The sequence below is a fragment of the Galleria mellonella genome, unplaced genomic scaffold (genome assembly GCF_026898425.1).
Source record: "Galleria mellonella isolate WM207_F2 unplaced genomic scaffold, CSIRO_AGI_GalMel_v1 utg33, whole genome shotgun sequence".
Lineage (NCBI taxonomy): Eukaryota > Metazoa > Arthropoda > Insecta > Lepidoptera > Pyralidae > Galleria > Galleria mellonella.
Window position 1 is genome coordinate 14,216,016 of NW_026442079.1, and position 23,546 is coordinate 14,239,561.

Genomic DNA, 23,546 nt, shown 5'->3' on the forward strand with positions numbered 1-23,546 from the left:
GGATATGTCACATGTATAATAATTTGTACATATAGCGGTCAGTCTAGCCAGACTGAACAGATGGTCGAGGAAGCAATATTAACGAACTAACAGTTTTATTAATGAATTAGACGAAATTAATAGCAGTGTCGTTCGTGTAAAGTGGATATTTTAAACCGCAGTCCACTTATAGTATAAATCCGAAAAAATCAATTTTGCTATATTCTCAGTTTACTAAATATACTTTTTATACCTTTTCCTTATATAATACGGCAATATAAGGTAATTTTTTATTGGTTGCGGTACAGTATTTAAGAGAGTATAGACATGTTATTATTTATTTTGTCCTAGCAAATCAAGATTTGTATTATGACTGTTATTAAATTAATTTTTGGGTCATTTAAAACATGATTATAACTTCGTGCTTCGGCGTATAAAGTTGTCGGCAAACACGCTAACTCAGGGGCTTCGTATACGATGGAATCAGTTTACATACTCTTGACACCAGAGGGCGATACCGTCACACTAGTAGCAGCAATAGCTGTTATCGGGGACGTTAGTTACAAAAAACTATGGCTTCAGTTCGATAACACCAAGCACAATATTGAAGAAAGTGAAAGTGAGTCATTTGGCATTACATTCGGATTGTTTATAAATAATAAACAATGAGCTATTTTTCGCACAGTCTCGTACACAAGTGATGTCACAAATACCTACACTTAGAACAGATGATTTGTAGGCAAAAATATATTTTATTGGACAGTCTATTTAAATTCCATTGCGAAACCTTTAAGAGCATTCATACCGAATGCCGACAACATCCGAATTTATATGACAATTTACAAATCTGTCAATTTTCATTACGTCAAATGGCATTCTATCGCCCAATTCGGAATGCAATTTGAGCCGACAAGTATGGCCAAGAAATTTCTAATAAAATTTTAATTGCACAAGTTAAAACATTTCTGTGAATACCGACGAATTATCAAACGGGACAAGATTATAAAAATAAACACATATAAATGTGCTGTGATAATGATCGAAAACAATAATTAATTACGCTATATTTATTAAATGATCGTTGAAATTTTAGAATTTGACGATAAAAATTTGTTTGGAAACATCAAAAGCATAATGTGATGTAAACGTATAATTTTTATTGGTGGATTTATATGTGTAGTTTATTTTATAATACGTATCATTTAGATGGGATACTTTTTTAAATAATCATTCAGGAACATTGAAAAATGTTTGTTTTGAAAATTAACAAATAATGCAATCGTTGCCAGAATCATTATGAACCCTCTTAACATTTTTATTATAGGCCTAGGAATGTCAATTGAGATGACAGATCAGTGCTCAGACGGAACCAAGGGCGACCGTCGTCTACAGAGCATGAGTCACAATATGGATACAAAACTAAACTACCAGGAGATTCCCTACACTTTGCATTTACATAAATAAATAACATTGGACATATCTAGACGTCATCTAGTGGAGCTAGAACTAAGCAAAGCTTGTACTAAAAATACTAGATAAATAGACATGTTTTTCTTTCAAATACCTATCATATCATTCGTGGGGGGTTCCAGTGATTGTCACTTTTGACAGGCATCACGAAAAACCAAATAGTTACGCTCTTGGTGACGTTTTTAAGAGACGCTGCTGCCCATCTATCGACTATTAAGCTCTCTTAATCGCTTCTTACGACATTCACAGGAAAGGAAGGGGTGGCCCTTTTATGCCAAAATCACACGGCAATATAAGGTATAACAATCACATAGAAATAAAAAATAGACATACAAATACAAACATTCGTGTAATACGGGAGTCGCACACGCGATCTTTGGAAAACGAGGCAGTTTTAGTGGTGTAACAGAATCAGGTAACTGATATCTGATAAATACTATAAAGTACTGAAAAGTATTTATCGGAGTTTTTTTTTTTTAAATTTAATGCGCGAAATTTTAAACCTGGTAAATCGAATAACCAATTACGAACGTATTGCACTATTTAAACGGAAAATTTTCGGTTTGTTTGAAGGCACCGCCAGCAGTTGCCACATACGAGTCTATTATGAAGTAAACACTCATCAGCAGTGGAATGGAAAACAACATTAATATGTGTGAATGGGATTTAAAGTTTAATTGATTAAACAATAAAAATAAATCGAGATTACCAGTAAATAAAAATAGCAAATAGTAAAGATCTGCATGGCGCGCGTCCAAAGATACGTTTAATTGTTTTAGAACGGATTTTCATACATACATACATACATATCTGTCACGCCTGTCTCCCATTAGGGTAGGCAGAAACAATGGAACGCCAAATACTTCGATTCAAACAAACCTCTTTCGCTTCTTCCACATTCATCAATCTTTTCATACACGCTCGCCGGTTACGGGTACTTTTAATTTGGCCCTTCTTCAGCACGTCGCCTATTTGGTCGACATACGTCCGTCTAGGGCGGCCCCTACCGACATCTCCATTCATTCTTGCTCGATAAATCTCTTTCGTAATTCTTCTTTCATCCATCCTCTCCAAATGACCAAACCAACGCTAAATGCAGCCTTGATAGAAGAAATAGAAAGTGTAATGAGAGAAAAAGAGTATTATGCAAGAGAACGAAAAAATCTGTTATCCAAAAAAATAAGATTCGAATATTTTTAACATATTTAAAAATAAATATCCGATAGATATAGGCGATATCGAAATAGGTGATGATGGGTGATGGACGGTGACCGTTTTACCTCCATCAATGTCTGTAAAAACCCAATATATAGATACCGAATCAATTGCCGCTAGCCATCCGATGAGTCACAAGCTTGTTTGCCATTTCGTATAAAAAAAAAAATAATGACACGAATTTACTTCACATTTTCACACATCGTTAGATAACAGAGTTGTGACAGTGAAATGTCGCGCCTTAACGTATTTTTAAAGTCGCATTTTAGTCTGTACATTTGAATAGAAAAGTCTCTATGTAATGTTAAATTACTAGGAAATTGTTTAATTCTTTGTACAAATTTCTTAGTGTCACCCATTAACCCGGCGTTGCAGCTTCAAAAGGGTTTCGGTGAGTTCGACCCCATTTGATTTTTGATGAGTATTTAATAAATATTAAAGGGAATTAATTACGTTCTACAAATTGAATACGCCTCCTTTCCTTTAAAATCGTGTTTGTTTTATAATAATTTATTAAGTTCGCCGCGATGAATGTTTAAGTATGTATATATATTATACTCTTAGGCTTTTGAAGAAGTTAATTTATTATATTTATTTATTTGTTTAGGTATATGAACAATACAAATAACATACATTGATAAAATACATAAAAAAATACTAAATATAGTACCTATTTGTATCAATTATAGACATGTACAACATTGAAATAATACATTGACACTTAAAGAGGTTGACAGATTTAAAAAAACTAGTATATATTGGCCTAGTCGATATACGAACATGTGGTATATCTATTATATATACATTAAATCCATATATATATATTGTTATTTATATACGTACATATACTAAAAGTATTATAATAATATTGTCAAAGAGTTCTATGTTAGCAAGGATTCTAAATATGAATAATATTATTCACAAATTACACAACGCACAACCACTCTTTGGAATCACACTTCCAGCAGCAGTATTTCCGAACCGATACGACAACATAACCGTCAAGAAAAGAGCATATTCCTTTTTTAAAAGGCCGGCAGCACACCTGCAATACCTCTGCCGTTGTGAGTGATAATGGGCGACGGTAGTCGCTTACAATGTGTTATAACAAAAAAAAAAACTAAAAAATTTTCCAAGAGCTCAGTCGAAATATTGTTTAGGAAATATATTTTTATGTAACCTTTCACATAAAAAAATTGTATGTCTATAAATTATACTCGTATGTATGATCGATCGAATTAAAATGAACGGAGCGCCAATAGTTTTAGTACTTCGGCTGTAGTCCTTGGGGAAAGTTGTTCACTTTTACAACTCTAATAATAGATTCCGAGGTACAATAATCATCGTCGTATAAATAAATAAATATCATAGACTAGAACGTTTTTATTGCAGTAAAAAAAATATTGTAATTCCTTTCCAAGGAGAATTACTTCGATTTTATTAATACATATAGATTGACGCACACTCTAGGCGCTGTGGAGCGATTCACATAAAAAGAAATCATTTGATATAACGAATACGCGGGAGTAGCAACAGTATCCTGAACATGTTTGTTAATAAATTGGACAGTCCTCTCGTGAGAATGCTCGCCGAGAGGACTAGATCATTATTAGTGATTAAGTATTAACATAGTTTTTAAGTTTACTTACTAACAAAAATGGATCCAAGATATCTAAACATAAATAAATAAATAAAAAAAAAATGAAATAAAAAAATAACGTCGAAGTTGAGGAATCGTACGACCGAAGTCCTGTACGAAGTTTGTTACATGTTATTTATCTATTGACGTGTCAATCGGGAAACAAAAATTATATCCAATTATGTTCGCCTTTCACCAAGTTTATTACATGTGCTGAATATAAAGAGACTAGAGGCCGCCCCGGCTTCGTGCGTATATAAATTCGAAGCTTACGTAAAAAAAAAAAAGAAAATATTGAAAAGACTTCTTCTCTCCTTTACAATTCTTTATGTGGTAAAATAAGCATGTTTTAGAAGACAAACAGACAAATGTGAACAGTGACATTATACTGGTTAATATTAATAAAAAATAATACGCAATAGATTATACATATTTTCAATACTAAAACGATACGATTATATTTCGATTGAACGAATCTAAAAATCGGTATCAATCAAATGTACCATTCATTGAACCGATCAGAATGATTTCGACGACCGATTCGCAACGATACGTGTTCGTGTATGAAGAGCTGTAGTCGTCATAACATAAAACGCATCAGCCCGAGCCGACAGACTGTAGAGTGAGCGCATAATCCGCCCAGTATGAATGGCCAGCCGAGAGCCGAGGGCTGAATATCTATAAATAGCGGGCACGCGGCGCGCCGCTGCGGACTGACGGGCTACTCATCGACAGCGGTCCCGTGACTCGCGGGTTCACGGTTTCTAAATAGGATGGTTAAAATAATATTGTAACAGAACTGGCCGTGCATACGACGTCATCCGTCCGCGTGGTTGCCATTTTCTTTTTTTTTTTCAAAACTAACCGCGTAAATACTATTAACGGATTGTTATAAATATCGACTTTTGTAATTTTACAATTTCATCACGGTGAAGTCCTGACGTTATGTATTGAAAATGTTCGTATGTGTAGAAAATATAACAATGTACACATTAACAGGTTGACTTCCACGTGATTCCACTTGGAAACCATCGTGCCAAATTCCATGTTCGTCACGATGCTAACTGACCTATCTTTTTATTCTCACCCATCATCACTCAGTGGTGTTATCCACCAGCGTATACGTACCGTTAGCGCAGGCGGGTTACCATTCCATTATCATCCATTAAAAAAAAAACCCTGTCCTAACAATTACAAATACTACAAAAAAAAAAAAAAACAATCTACAATAAAAGAGATTGCAGTTATGTACATTTACAATTATAATAAATATATAAAATATATTGTTCACACAAGTAATTTGAAAAAAGGCTTTTAAATTTATATTTTTTTTCTGCAATTACAAACAGCAGTACCTGTATTTTTTTTTTATTGGTAGAAAATGGAATAGTCCCCCCACCCCGCCTGCGCTAACGGGATACGCTGGCGGAGCACCAGTGAAGGGTGATCGATGAGGATGAAAACAGGCCAGTTAGCTCATCATGATGAATTCATCAGGAATTAACCATGATAGTTTCCAGGGGGATCCGCGAGGAGGTCGACCTGGTTGAGTATATTGCTAGCAATGGGATTTTTAGTCCACCTTGTTTGGGTTCACCTACGGTCAGTCATTAGCCTCTGAAAAGACTTCTGTCATTCTTCTATCATATTCTAAAGAGATTATGATAGAAGATTAGACATTATGCCGTCATTTAGGCATAATACACGTTAAATACACACATAATGTTATGTATGACGCTTGTTTCAATTATCCTGGAGCAGAAGTTAACAATGTAATTGATGGTGGTACTTTCGTATGGACGTAACGGAGAGCCGGCGCGAACGTTCGTAATAATTAATATTTGCCTGGTACTGTCCACGTACACGTATCTGTCTTAATTATCCAATTGCTAAGGAAAGGTAGGTAATTTATTTTTTTTATTATATCCTTAGTGGAATCTCCCCTGTCACGGTAAATTCTTCGTATGGTATATGGACCGTTCGGATATTCGCCGTAAGAAGGACTTTTTTCATGAATGATATTGGTAACCCCGCGTGTACTATAGGTACAGGTAGGGCGCTAGTGGGAGCTGACAGGTGAAGACAAGTCAGTCAGTCCATCGTGACTAAATCATTATCAAATGTAAAATACAATTAAGATTATGTTCCACAAAATACAGCCTTCAAATGTAACAAAATAAGTTATTTTGATTAACAAAACTACTACTTACTACTCCATAGAAAATTTACCAAAATACGGTTTGTATTTTGGTAAATTTTCTATGGAAATAATCTATAAATATATCTTGCCAGATAGAAATAGTACATTACTGCAGCGGCCAGCAACTAAGGCATTGATGGACGAACGTGTAAGTGTAATTCTATTTTTAAATTTCAGGACAGATATAAGTTTACATAGTAATTTATCTGGCCGCAAACCACGACAGATATGGATTTTCATACAACTATTGCCGGCCGCTGCCCGCATGTATCTGGCCAGTACGGCAATTTTGATTTATGTCTAAGAAGATTGTCAAAATAATGCTCACATTTCCAAGCATGTTTGAGAAAAAGTATTTTCCAAATCGGTTTACATTCGACTGAGGTATGAAGTAACAAACATTAAAAAAAATATAACCAAATTGAAAATCTTCTGTTTAAAGTCGATTGAGAATGAAGATGGCAAAATAAACAAAGCGCAAACTGTCAAGACTTTACAAAGTTTAAAGCAAAGTTCTTAGGTTTAAAGACTGATTTCGAAATGTAGTACTTGTGACTGTCACTTGATTCATTTATATATTAATACGTGAAGCAAAAACTTTGTAATTCTTTTTACGAAAATTGCGCGGACGTAGGAGCATAAAATTTGGTACACTTATATAGAGAAAGAATGCAGAATACTAATATTTTTTTTTAAATTATCCATTCACAAAATTCGAAAAAATAAAATACATTACACACACTATCATGTATTTGACACACACATGTATATATACTCTTTTGTTTATTGTTAAAGTCTGTGGTCAAATTGAGAATAGATTAATATTGTTTGCCTTTAATATTATTTGTTGATAGTCTTACTAAATAACATAATCATAATAAATTCATTTATTACAATATATGTTACGGTCGCATTTCGACCACAGGGTGAATATTTAATTATTGTACTTAGTTAATTATGACCTAAAACTTGCAATCTTATTTTTTTAATTTTTGATAATGGAATGGTAACCCCACCTGCACTAACGGTATACGCTGGCGGGACACCAGTGAGGGATGATAGGTGAGAATGAAAAGGCAGGTCAGTTAGGCCATCGTGATGAATACACCTGGAATTCAGCACGATAGTTTTCAGGGGGGACTACGTTATACTATTTGCAATATTAGATAAAACGTATTTTACATACATACCGTTAGATGTTATTTGATAACCCCATTGCTGTTTGTCATGGTACATTTTAATGATACATTTGAAATCAATACATAATTATTTCAGTAATTCCCCATAAGTATAAATAACGTTTGTTATCTCCAACCGAGTTTAAAAAGGAGGCATATTTACAATATCAGATTACTGCATTTTTTTTTTTCAGAACGTTAATTTTTTTTCCATTCATTCGCATTTCGTAATTTATTTTATTGGAATGGTGGATGTCATAATGAAATTTGTGTTTATGTTATGCGATATCTCCGATAATTATTATGTAACTTTAATGATTCCTTTTTTTTTAACGAAGGGGTTTATTTAACGGTTTATTAGTTACTAGCGACCCGTCCCGGCGTTGCACAGGTGTACATTTTTACATTTTAAAAAGGGCTCATTAAGGCTGCACACGCGATGGATGCTTAAAAATGGAGTAACTTCTTCCGTTTTCCCTTCACTGCTCTGCTCTTATTGATCGTAGCGTAATGAAAAGTATACTATAACCTGCCCAGGAGTATGAAGAATAATTGTACCGAGTTTCGTTAAAATCCGTCGAGTAGTTTTTGTTTCTATAACGAACATACAAACAGACAGACAGACAAAAATTTTACTGATTGCATTTTTAGCATCAGTATCGATCACTAATCACCCGCTGATAGTTATTTTGGAAATATATTTAATGTACAGAATTGACCTCTACAGATTTATTATAAGTATAGATAACAATTTTGTCAGATGTAATTTAAGTCGGTTTTTCTTATAAATATATAAGATTCGTGATATATTTGCCAATTTTTATTTGTTATGTAATTTTATTGACTTTTTTTAATTGTAGGAGTTTATTTACCGAATGAATGTTATAAATTTTTTTTCGAATGAAATTTAAATTTATTTTTATTGTAAAAAATATTAGATTATGTATATATTTAAGTTAATTTTTATTGTATAAAATATTGGATTATGTACATATATATTTTTTTAAATACTCAATGTTGTTTTCAGCTGTGGGTCTCTTTGAGTGTATAAAAGGTTAAGGAATGTATTATGGAAAGTGCCCTCTTCAAAGGTACAGGAAAATATAATAATATTGCAATTAACTCGATGTTGAGTCGATATTAAATATGAGTTTATTAAAAACATCTAAGTTTATTTATACCAGAGGGAGACTTTGTACAAAAGTCGATTGCTTGGGCACCTCTGTTCCATTCGTGTTTCAACCGTGAAGCATGGCATGTGTTTGCATGGCTGTGTTTCGGTTTAAAGGGTGGGATATGGCGTGAATTTACTGGGTACAGAGGAATCTGGTATTCTTTTATTATTAGTATTAAGACACTAGTTCTTTACAATACATTCAATTATGTAACCTAGAAAAAAAATATAATAACTTATATTTGGATATAATAGATCTATATACTGGTATTGTGAAGAAAATAAACTATTTTATTATAAATATTTAAAATTTAGGATATCTCGACTTAAAACCGGTTTTACAGGTAAACACGGGCCTAAGCCAAGTGCAGAGGGAGGAGAAAGAGATTGTTAGTAATGGGGTCTAACTGACCCATTGCCAGCAATACACACCCTATCAGGTCGACCTCCACGTGGTTCCCCCTGGAAACTATCATGATTAATTCTGATGAAATCATCATGATGGGCTAACTGGCCTGTTTCCATTCTCAACGATCACCCTTCACTGGTGCTCCGCCAGTGTATCCCGTTAGCGCAGGCGGGGTTACCATACCATTTTCATCCAAAAAAAAAACCTAATAAGGTATATTACTTGCAATGACGCTGTTATTACCTATCCCTTTCTCCCCCACGGGGTGTTTGATATCGAATGCTTTCCCTTTACGCAGATTGCTGTCCCTTTCTCACTGATGCACGCTCTACCTATTACGAATCTGTGGAATTCGATAGACTCGTTTGCTAGAGAGGAATTTTTAGGCGCAAAACGTTTTACTTGGACAATAAAAAAGTAATACAGGAATAGAGTTAAAAAAAATATTGTCGTCGTATAATTGTAACCACATTGAACAATATATTAATCACTGCTTCTAAAGATCAGGGGTCTACCATGAAATGAATACCGAATTTTCGGACTCAATTTTGTGTTTTTGTTCATAACGTATTCGGCCCAGTAAATGGATCTTAACATTCCGTTCGATACAAATCCTACCATATTAGTCCAATGGAACGATATTTTAACATTTTTTTAATTGATATTTATTATTTTATTTTAACATCAAACTTGTGTTTCGTTCGATCTCGAAATGTTGGAAAATATTTCATGGTAAGCCCACTGGTCTGTCCATTCGATGGGCACAACTCATTTCGCACTAGATACGTTTAGAACTTATTATGACGTACACTATAATATACATATATAATCTCTAACACTTACCTTCGACACGAGCAACCATTATAAATTCGATATTATTAAGGCTTACCTGGAAAAAGAAAAAAAATTGTAATTAGTATTCAGCGTCTAATTGAAAAAAAAACAATCGGAAAGGTATAAACCGGGGGTGGTCAACCGTTCGATCAGGGGGGGGGGGAGAAAGATTGTTACTGATGGCGATTAGTAGCCCCATTGCTAGCAAAATACCCTATCAAGTCAACCTCTTCTTGTTCCTGTTCCCCCTGGAAACCATCGTAATTGATTTCTTTTTAGATTCGTCACGGTGGGCTAATCGACCTGCTTCATCCTCACTTATCATCCCTCACTGGTGCCCCGTCGGTGTATTCCGATAGCGTAGGCGGGGTTATCATTCCATTCTCATCCATAAAAAAAACCGTTCGATCGTGATCGGTCTATCAACTATTAGTCTAGTCTATCGTGGCGATGCAAAAAATATAATATTTTGCTAATCTAACGGAAGGTGCTCGGACGCAATGCTCACACTAATATAGATAAGTAGTTACTAAGAATAATTTGCAGTTTTATGTATTCACTGTTAATAAATGAAAAAATATTTACAATATATATACATAATTGTGTATCGAAACACATATCGTCACAGTCGTAGAATACTGACGGATCTGACAAATATTACATATATAGATCCATCAGTATTCTACGACTGTGACGATATGTTGTTTTTATCAACTACGAGTAATTTGACATTTAGCTAACGAAAAGTTGACCCGCTTTTGAGACATGATACTCTCTATAATCTAAGGTAAAGTGGTTTAATCTCTTACGCCATAAACACAGCAGACCTCGTTAAAAACGAGAAATAATAAATTAATTTTTCTAAACACTTGCAGTACATTGAAGAAGGATTTAACAGGATTATGTGTTGTAAACGAGAGATTTCATCAGATGAAGTTTTAGAGGTTTCAACTAGAAAATTAGAGCTGTTTAGATTGCATTACAAATACAGAAAATCCCGGGGTCTAATTTAGAAATATTTCCACTACGAGTGTAGCGGTAATACTGAGTCTCGGTGCAAACAGAATAGATAATCATACAGAAGTTTCAATCCTTAGAGAGAGCAAATACGGGTAGCTATCTAAATTTGTCGTTAAAATTCAAACTGCGCAAACCGTTTCGTGCCCGCGTGCTATCCGGGACAGTAACTAACGACGTAATTATAATATGGCAATTCATAAAAAACAAACCAATTTCGCTCTTGATTGATTTGCGACCAAAATGTGAATAAAGCTATTTGATTCAGATAATTAAGATTTTGTTAAAAAAAAACTGAGTACTCAATTGTATTAAAACAAGTTATTTTGAATTTTGAATTTACTGCAACGATTTACATTTGGATAAAAGGATTAAGAAACGATATTTATAATTTTCTATAAAATAATTTTAAGTTATAGAGTATTTGATACAGATTTTTTTTTATGGGTGAAAATGGTATGGTAACCCCGCCTGCGCTAACAGGATACGCTGGGGGAGCACCAGTGAAGGGTGATAGATGAGAATGAAAACAGGCCAGTTAGCCCATCATGATGAATTCATCAGGAATTAACCATGATAGTTTCCAGGGAGAACCGCGAGGATATCGTCCTGGTTGGGTATATTGCAAAACACAGAGTAATTAATAAAACTATGGTATAGATTAAAAATACTAATTGATACTATTCTTAATCTATGCTAGTAAAACACGACCTAAATAAGTGGGTGGTGAGTTCAAAGTCTTACATTGAATTTTGTAAAATTTCATATGACATAGAAATACAAAGTAGAAATTTCACTGGATCTAAATAAGAACCCCAATATAGCCACTTGTTCTGTCTCTTATACCATCTACTCTTATGCGGAATTCGTTCAAATTATATCCATTTTGTACTATCCGCTTTACCGCGAGCATGCCGATTGTTATGTTCACCACTACGAGAACAATTCACTAATGCCTCGACTACCCCATTAAGGATTATAGTCGTGAATATATATATTTTTTAGTATTTTTCCCTTAATATTACTTTCTTAGTTACGATAACAAGTTTACGAGTATTGTAAACCTTAGTGTGACAAAGACGCCGGCGGACCAAGTCGCTGTAATTTGTAACACGAGATGTAATATAAAAATCGTAAAAATCCTATAACTACCATAGCTACCTCTATTCGGTGCGCTCAGACACTGGCTAGTTTCAAAACCTCTGTTTAGTCCTACTATCTCTTTCTTTAAGTATTGTTTTCCTTATTTCTCTCTTCATGTTCCTCCTATATTCACTCCTGTTGTATGTGTGCTATTAAGTATGTGTATGTTTATTTATATTTTGTTTTATTTACTTTATTATACACACTAGTAATACATAAAAAATATGACAGAGGTAAATTGTAATATGTACAAAGGCGAGCTTAACACTAAAAGAGTTCTCAACCAACAAACCCAAGTTTATGTATATATATATATATATATATATATATATATATATATATATATATATATATATATATATATATATATATATATATATATATATGTATATGTATATTATACAAATACAAGTGCGCCATCTACCCATTGTCTTTTTCCTCAGTTTCCTTTACTCAAAAGTTTTCTAGATAAAATTGCTAAGCGATAAGGCATCACATTTGCATCACTTCACACTAAAATATACTGTATTTAATAATTTTTGAATTTGTGATTGTATTTTTGAATGAATTGTGCAACAAAATGTATAATACAAATAAACAACTTGTGCTCATCGCTTACAAGTTTAAACAAGGAACAAGTTAGAACTAGTTTAGTGTAAGAGCCGCTGGGTTATGACATCTACAGAGATGGGATATAAGAATCCTTATCCCGAGTTTGGATCCGATTGATTTTCTCTGAACCACCCGCCCCCCTGCCACCCCAGCGGCCCCTCCGACCGCCGAGTTACTCAGTTATGCTGGTTGCACTGTGACATGATCTTACTGATCGTTCTGTGTACTCGAAACCGCTGTGTTTATGCGTCCCGCGGTGCATAACTGCTCGTAACTTCCGATGAAATTTATATTTCTGCAGAATTTACAATTATTTATGTATTTATTTAACACTTTATTGCACCAACATTACACGACTTGGAATTTTCAATAAGTATAGTGTAGTACAAAAGGCGGTCTAAATAGGTAATATATATATATATATATATATATATATATATATATATATATATATATATATATATATATATATATATATATATATATATATATATATATATATATATATATATGTATATATATCACGCCATTTTGTTATGAGAAATTACGTCTTCGAGTTGATGCCATGTATATTTTTTAACGTTTGATAACATTGGATTTTTTCGCGAAGCAACATCTGCCTAAATAATCTATTTCTGTTTTTACCAAAGCTCAACCCAAGACCCCATAGCTTATTCAATATAAATCGTAAAGTTACTGTCGGTGGCTACGCGCAGTATATGGTGGCGGTTCTCAAACTTCTTTCTTCTGCGGCCCCTTTGAGAATCGGTTATTTTCTAGTGTCACTTTCAAAAAAGAAGGAGAAAATCTTTGAAAATATCTATCATTACGATATCTTAAAAATCATAAATGCTACTATTACTTCTATAATTTCAATTTAATTGTAACGTTTTTTTTTTTTTATACAACTTAGAATGGCGAACAAGCGAACGGTCCATCTGATGGAAAGTGATAACCGTCGCCTATAGACATGAGCAGTACCATGGACATAACAGACTATTCTGTTTCGCCCATGATAGCCCCCATGCGTTGCCAATCCTGAGGACTCAGGTGTTATTCCTCCGTACCCAGTAAATTCACGCTATATCCCACCCTTCAAACCGAAACACAGCCATGCAAACACAATTACTTCACTTCACGGTTGAAACACGAATAGGACAGAGGTACCCAAGCAATCGACTTTTGTACAAAGTCTCCCTCTGGTGTTATTAACGTGCTATTTTCTAATTTTATATTGTTTCTAAATTTTATTTTTTATTTTATTTATTTAAGGAACACCAACAGCATATTGCATTATAACATATAGGTATAACAACATTAAATACAATACAATATTAATGCACATGCCTATTATAGGTATTCACAGCATTCACTTTAACGTAATTATACAGTGTAAGAAATTTAAGTAAATAACAAAAACAAACATGTAATCTAAGTTGTGAGCAAAATCAGAAAATAAGATTATGAGTAAATTAAATTAAAAAAAAATTCTTCTAAAAAATTAGTTTCTAAATTCAAACTTATACTTTGAATAACATTCTAATGGGAGCAATAACCTACAACGGTACAAATAATATATTTAGTATAACTTGTAACAGCTATTAATAAAAAAAAAAATTAACAACACATTAATTCTCCCTGGAGCCTCTACCGCCTTCTGGACCCTCCAACGCCCACTGGGGGGCGTCGCGGCCCGCTTCGAGAACCAATGTCTTATGGTGTTCACGATTTAAGTTCGCACGATATCCGTGCCGAACAGCTGACCTACATTGCCCTCACTAAGTCAAATCCAAGCCACTTGCGTTCCATACCTTCTAACTTAGGGTTGTTCACCTTCAAACTTATGTTGCTACGCTACAATTTTACATTACTTATTATTTCAAATTTTATTTTTCTGTAAAATACTGCACTTGATTGTAAAATGTCGTTATGTTTAACGTTTTAAAATATATACTAAATATTATATTAGTAAAGTAAGCAAATACGAAAAAAGACCACATAGACGATAGTAGGACGACTTTATCACTCTCGTCCAGGCAACCCCTGGATGGAGAGGAGAAATTACAAACAGTTATGTCAGGGCACTGTAAAATTCTGTCCTATTTTAAATACATATATATAAAAAAGATAGATGATATAAATGATATATATAAATTACTAGGCCCACGAGCGCCATCTACAGTTTCTTTCGGGTGACATCACGATCAAACATGGAACCCTTGAACAGAAAAAACCGATATAATGTCATAAGGCAAACTGACATATCTATATAAATAAATACAGATCACTTGCCGAACATATATGTATGCTTTTAACTTCAGAACAGCTGCACCCACGAATAATTGCCTATTTATTTTCGTAATTGTCATTTTATGCAAGAAAATGTTTAAAAAAATCGCACGTGAAAAGTGCACCAGTGCGAAGCCGAAGCGGGTAGGTAGTCAATTATAAATTAGTGTTCGTAATATATTAAATTTGTAAATTATTATTTTCAATGTAACAGTTGAGTTTCGCGCGGATTCTTCCCAGCAGATAACAACGCCTCGAGTCTATCGACACAGTTATTTAAATTGTAAATTGCTTTTAATACAGATTCTTTATTTACAGACGATTTTTGTTCTATACTATAATATTAAACGTTTTTTTCCTTATGCAACTTAAAATGGAAAACAAGCTGACGGCCCACCTGATGGAAAGTGGTAACCGTCGCCTATAGACATGAGCAGTACCACGGACATAACAGAGTATACTGTTTCGCCTATGATATCCCCATGCGTTACCATTCCTGAGGACTTAAGTGTTATTCCTCTGTACCCAGTAAATTCACGCCATATCGCACCCTTCAAACCGAAACACAGCCATGCAAACACAACTGCTTCACGGTTGAAACACGAATGGGATATTTACAGATGATTTTTATTCTGAACTATAATATTAAACGTTTTTTTTCCTTATGCAACTTAGAATGGCAAACAAGCTGACGGCCCGCCTGATGAAAAGTGGTAACTTTCGTCTATAGACACATGAATTTTCAATATAGGCTTGCATGCCTACTGTGTAATTCGTAGAGTTATTCATCCATGTAAAAGTGTTTTGGCAAATCAATAACAATTTCATTACATCTATAGGGGAATATCCCAATATATATATAAAAGTGTCTAACGAACTCCATTGCTAACAATAAACCCTGTCAGGTGGACCTCCACGCGGTGCCTCCTGGAAACTATCGTGGTTAATTCTTGTTAAAAGCGCAGGCAGATTTTTTTAATGGGTGATAATGGAATAGTAACCCCGCCTGCGCTATCGGTATACGCTGTCGGGGCACCAGTGAAGGATGATAGGTGACGATGAAAGCAGGTCAGTTAGCCCATCATGACGAATTCCACAAGAATTACCCACGATTGTTTCCAGGGTGAACCACGTAGAGGTCAACCTGGTAGGGTGTATTGCAGGCAATAGGTCAATTCAATGGGGTCTCCAGTACTAATAATCCCTTTCCACCCGCGCAGGCGGAGTTAGCATTTCATTTTCACACATAAAAAAAAATACTTATTATCCGATTACAAAAAAAAAGTGAAGAATGTTTTTCAGAGGTTTCGTTTTAATTTAATCCTGTTTTTAAGAGAATCCCCATAACAGACATCTGAACATTTTCCCCAAAGAAATATGAGTCGGAATATAATAATAAAAAAAAAAAGAAATTTAAACCTCTCGCACTAAATAAGGAAGCGCTGATTTAAAATTTCTTCGAGCATCAAATTTTAATTTTTTGTTTTTTTTTTCTTTTTTATCTCTGTAGGTCTTTATCTTTAGAACAAATGTTAAGTTTTAATGCTGGAATTTGAAAAGGTGTTAATATTCAGACCATTTCACTGTTGGTAACAATTCTCATTTGAAATAGTTTGAAACTGTTCGTTTTGTAATTATAGACGTACCATTTGAAAGTTTTAGCAACAAAACAAATAACTCGAGTTGTAATTTGAAATTGTCAAGAGGCGAAACACCACGAGACGTAGTGTAATGCACTTTTTTTTTAAGTCAATGATAATGGAATGGTAACCCCGCCTATGCTAACGGTATACGCTGGCGGGGCACCAGTGAAAGATGATAGGTGAGAATGAAAAGGCAGGTCAGTTAGCCCATCGTGATTAGTACACCTGGAATTTAGCACGATGGTTTCCAGGGGGGACCACTTGGAGGTCGACCTGCCATATTGCTAGCAATGGGACTGGTAGTCCGCATTACTAACAATCTCTTCCCCCTTAGTATAATGCACTACGTATACGTTGATAGACTAGTAATGCAATCACAAAAACGAGACAAGAAAATGGTTATACAAGTGTGGGTGTTTTGTAAATGTGTGTATGTCACACATGGCAGATCGACATTTACTATATTATGGAATTGAACTTACAAATAAAGCAAAATTCATGTAATTTTTATAATTTTCTTGTTATTCCTAGATATTTAGTACTTTATTTCGATTGTTCTGTAATATTGCATTTAAATTAAATAAATATATAAAGAGTAGTTACGTGAATAATATGCGATTTTTTGGGTTTTTTTTTTCTAATTTACTTTTTACACAAGTACACTTCATTCTATCTGACTGTATTCATTTAAACTAATTTAATTTCAAAATGTAGAAATAACTAGAAGGTATTTTAATCATACTGCTGTCAAATCAGCTTCGAGCTTATATTGTACAGGTGAGAGTCCTATTTGTTTATCTCACTCTAACATGAAAATTATTATATTTTCTCTCTTTTACATTTTCAATTCTATATACTTTACAATGCAAGAGACATCCCTGTCCCCTAATTAAGCTATAACAGATGAATAATGCCAAATTTATTCAAATTATTTTGCCTACCAAACGAATCATTACGAGATCGGTATTCTGAATCCGATTTGAAACATTTTTTTAACTGGCAAAAATAATAATGCATGTTTTTTTGTGTACATTTATTTGAGTCCAATGGCAACCGGAGTATATTAGCGGAAACTTCATCATTGACAACCTTACAAAAATACCTACATTAGCGGACGATAAAAATAGAAGAATGACAAAGAGCATCTTCCACGTAGCAACGATGCCAAATTGTGACTTAGGGATGTCAATTCCGATGGGCCTATATTAGAATAAATTATATATAATTGATATATTTTTTAATTTAATAAAAATAAATTTAATTAAAAACACACACACACACACACACACACACACACAAACATTACACTCAAAACACATTCTTCATACATTCATCTTTAAAATATAAGAAATACCAAGAATACTTACCTCACAATACTTGTATTGATATAATAATATAGATGTTCAGGAATATATTGTAAAACTCCGGAGAGAGCCTGCAGATCTGTAGTACAGATTTCGACCTAGTTCAGACTCCAGACTCTCCCACAAGGATAATAATTTTAAGTTAAAATTCTAAATAGTCATACAATGTAAAATATACCTTGTGTGTAGTAAATAAAGATTATTTATTATTATATCTGTGAATACTCGGATATCTATAAAACGTATCTTAGCAACAATAACATTTGTACTTACGAATTGTAAATAAATATAATATCAACACAAATATATAGGCATTTGTTAGTATAAAACGATAGGTACAACGAGAAAGGAAAACAACTCGTAACCTTCTGGTATATGATGCAATTTGGTTATACACAGAGTAAGTTAATTGATCCGTAGATTTTTTTATCAAGAAAAAGATTTACCAGAGGGAGACTGTACAAAAGTCGTTTGCTTTGGCACCTCTATCCCATCCGTGTTTCTACCGTGAAGCAGTTGTGTTTGCATGCTTGTGTTTTCGGTTTGAAGGGTGGGATATGGCAGTGAATTTACAGAGAACAGATAAATAACACCCGAGTCCTCAGGAATGGCAACGCATGGGAGGTATCATGGGTGAATTAGTATACTCTGTTGTATGTCCATAGTAGTGTTCATATCAGCCCTTAACTGTCCACTGCCGAACATAAGCCTCCTCCTTGGGGGGGTTTGCCAGTAGTTACCATGCTTAGCAGGCGGATTGGCAACCGCAGTCAGACTTTGGAGATGTTTTATTCGCTTCTCCCTAAGCCGTCTTTTACGACACCCACGCAAAACGACCACCCAGGACACACACGACCATAAATGCGTCAACGTATTAAAAATAGTGTACTTAATTCTATCATTATTGATATTCGACATTTGAAAAACTATTAAAATATTTTCAAATATATTTAACTCGACAAAAATTGTGTATTTCTGTATAACATAAGCCGTGTATCTTCGACAGACGGTATCAACGCAAAGCGTAAATGATGTTTAAAAAGAGGTTAATTAATTTACCAACTGATAATATTCCTTCTGTGGTGTAACCGTTTTTGAATGTAGAATTAAGTATTTTAAAATATTTTCAAATAAATTTGAATTCTATTCTATTATAAATTATGGTACACTACACATTGAGACGCAAAATGTCAACCCTAGCGCAGACGCGGCATGCAAAGGAAGACACGCGACGCGCGCTCAGCCCGTCGCTCTAGCCGCAAGGATATTAATAAATCACATAAATTAGAATAGAACAGCATAGAGAAGGGACTCCTGTGTACAAAATTCAAAACAAGTCGTCTCACATTCCAAATCATTGACAAATCGATCCTTATCAAAAATCCTTAAGGATAACAGATACTTATCGTGTAGTAAACCAGTGAGTAAAGTACCGAAATCCCTATCTGTGGGTGTCTATTCTGGATTAAGTTCGATTGGCTATTTAAAGACAAAAGTAATTGATATTCTTGTTTTACTATAACCCTCATTGTAGTATTTGTAATAGAGTAAATAAAAAATGGAACCCAATTATTTGATTGTAATTTAGTTGTTTTAAATAATAATTGTTTAATACTTAACAAATCTTATTATATTATGTAAAAAGGATACTGTAAACGCGTATGTCTTTGGTAGATATAAAAGAAATGGCATAAATATACATAGATATATAGACAAAAAGGAACGTTGGAAATAACGCGCGATCAACTAAATCGAGCACTAATTTCTTATGTAATTTAGATTAAGTTTAAACTATGTAAGGCTAGAATAATTGTCCAATATTACTTAGTACTTTAGATCATATAGATAGAGCATAAAAACCGGTCAACTTTTTATCAACTAATTGTCAAATCAGCTGACTCTTTTTTTATAAATGTACTACCATATACTTACGCACACAATGTATCTTGACGTATAAATATTTAATTATTTAATAAATAAAATGAGTTTTTGCGCATTAAAAAGGTGCAAAATTTATAAGACAAAATAAATATAGAAGTTATAAAGGAATCACTCATGCAAAACTGTATGAAAAAGTTGACCCGTTTTTCTCGAAGCATTTCTACGGAGACACTCTATTTATATATGGTAATCAGAGCTCAGTACTTACGTTTATTTCTTTACACGAATAATTGTATTTTATATATTTGATTATAAAAAATAAAAATCTTTTATTTGTTTGATAAATGGTTAACTAAACATACTTTTACATAATTAGTTGATAATATAGTCTAATACCCTTATTAGAAATTAATAAACTTATAGGCCAGTATTATTTATTGGTAAACGAACCGAAATCGTCTTTACAATTTTCACAAATATCTAGTCATCTCTAGACATGAATATTTAATTTCAAATTTCGACTTCTGTCTAAGAACAAGGAATTACATAGAAGGAGCGATAAAATTGTCAATTCATAGCGGGCTAGTGTGTAGTAGTTATACGGGCGTATAACCCTACCAAATGCAGATACAACCTGCTTGCATACTTTCTACATAAACTGTGATGAATATTTAATTTAGTAACGTAAGATTTATCACTGACAAATAATTGGCATATCAAATATTTTCTATACACTAGCCTGCTATGAATTGAGAAAAATAGCAACTGATGTTGTATCTTTCGTCCTCTTTTTACTTATTATATTTGCATAAGAAGAAAGGAGGCGACCATATAATTTACAGTTTTTATTTTATCATTCCTTTTATGTAATTCCTTGTTCTTAGACGCCTGCTTTATTCTAGAATAATAATTCATTTAAACTCAAGCCAGTTTTAATTGTAATTTTTGTATTCGGAATTCTAAGGTTTTCTGTTAAATAATATTTGACAGGTCATATATATTTTGTCTACGCATCAAATATTTGATTTGATTAGTATAACTGTTACACTTGTGTGAACTACATTTTTATTTGGTTTTCACTTAGTACTTTTCAGGCGGAGCTCGCACGATTTGTACAAAGATGTTTAGTAGTCGATAATTCTTTGATCTCGCATTTTAAACTATCAATTATCGAGGCGACCAATAACGGGCCTTTATAGTGTTATACAGAACTGACAAAATAAAACAGATTTATTTAAACTATCATATTTATAGATATTGTTTGGGTAAAATAAAAATAATAAAACATATGTAACTTTTAAAACGATTCATTTATGTATATATATTCTTTTCATTTGTTAGTGAGATGTTCTGATATTAAATTATACTTGTATTTAAAATATCAACTAGTTGACAAATCTGAATACAATAACGTGAGTAAAATAGATTTAGCCAATTAATAATTTAGTGTAATTTAATTGTTTTGTTCCAAAGACAATTTTCAAACAAATGCAGTTTTAATCCAATAAAAATTACTAAGAGACTGGCATAAAAATAATAATCAAAATCAGTCTGAAATTAACACCGATAATATTCACACAAACATACAGTCTTAATTTTTTTTTATGCAACTTAGAATGGCAAACAAGCTGATGACCCACCTGATGGAAAGTGGTAACCGTCGCCTATAGACATGAGCAGTACCACGGGCATAACAGTGTATACTGTTTCGCCCATGATACCCCCCATGCGTTGCCATTCCTGAGGACTCAGGTGTTCCTCTGTACCCAGTAAATTCACGCCATATCCCACCCTTCAAACCGAAACACAGCCATGCAAACACATGAAGCGGTTGAAACACGAATAGGACAGAGGTACCCAAGCAATCGACTTTTGTATAAAGAAAATCGTAGTTGGTTTAAAATTCGTGCAGTACCTGATCTGATGGCTAAAAATTGCTAAATAAATACACCCACAAACATTATTATAAATACAAAACACTCCAGTTTTTGGTAATTATGTAAAAAGAGACATTAGTAGATAATATAAAAGACAAACAGACTCGACAGAATTATCATAATAACGTAAATAGTTGTTTGTATACGTTGGACCGTAAAAGAAGAGCGTTAAAGCCGAATATAGCTTGAGCCCTGACCCACAAAATAAGGTCGTTTATGACAACTTGAAATTTCCGATTAATGAAACCTTTCTGCTGAATTTGCTGAAACAAATCTAATTAACACAAGGACCGGCCGTCGCGGCATAGGCTCCCCATTTGCTGAGTTCAATTGTAATAATTAAATACGCTCGGTGTATATATATATATATATGTTTACAACACAGGGGGCAAACGAGCATGTAGCTCACCTGATGGTAAGTGACTACCGCCGCCCATGATCACCCACAACACTAACGGCATTGCAGGTGTGCTGCCGGCCTTTTAAAAAAGAATATGCTCTTTTCTTGAAGGTTATGTTGTCGTATTGTTTCGGAAATAAGCTGCTGGAAGTTGATTCCAAAGAGTGGTTATGCGTTTATATATATATATATATATATATATATATATATATAATTTGAGCGTTTCTCTTTTACTATCACCTTTAGAAGTGGATGTTCCTTAAAAATATCAACTTGAATTATGGCAAAAAAATAAAAGATTTAAAAATGATTATATTTTCATAAAATGTCAACAGGATCAATATAAAAGTATATTCTTTGAGAGAAAATGTTCCGAATCAGTTTATAAATGACTAAGTAAGAAGCCAAATAGCTACAGCCTTTTTCTTTACTCCTCTACTCAAAGGTTGACTGGAAGAGATTGCTTTAGCGATAACACCGCCTTTTGTATTATATATACATACATATTTTGGCTCACTTTTATGGGAATTACATGTTATAAGAAAATAACGAAAGGATATGTTGGATCTAGATTATAAAATACTTTTTTTTTAATGGATGATAATGGAATGGTAACCCCATCCGCGCTATCGGTATACACCGGCGGTGAAGGATGATAGGTGAGGATGAAGTAGGTCAGTTAGCTCATCGTGACGAATTCAACAAGAATTGTTCACGATGGTTTCCAGGGGGAACCACGTGGAGGTCGAATTATAAAATACTTATTGTACAAAACCCATTTACACACTAAACGACTACGTGAATAACAGACGTGCATAGTGTTAGTCGATCATGCACGGACTTTGAAATGGCCATATTATTTTAGACATAGTACATTAATTATTTTAATGTACTATATCTAATTAATATTATTACAAATAATGCTCTGTTAATATTATTGATTTATTTAAAAGAGAATAAATGTTGAATTTTTAGAGAATTCTTCTCAACAGATAACAGTATTCCGAACCCAGCGGTGGTAACATACAACAAAAATTACAATTTAAAACAGTTTGTAAAGATGTCTGTTTGAATAGAGATGATTTAAATTTGAATACGTCGCTCCACCTAATGGGTAAACTTTCCACACTTCGTTTGCTGGTACGGAGACACCATTCTAGAA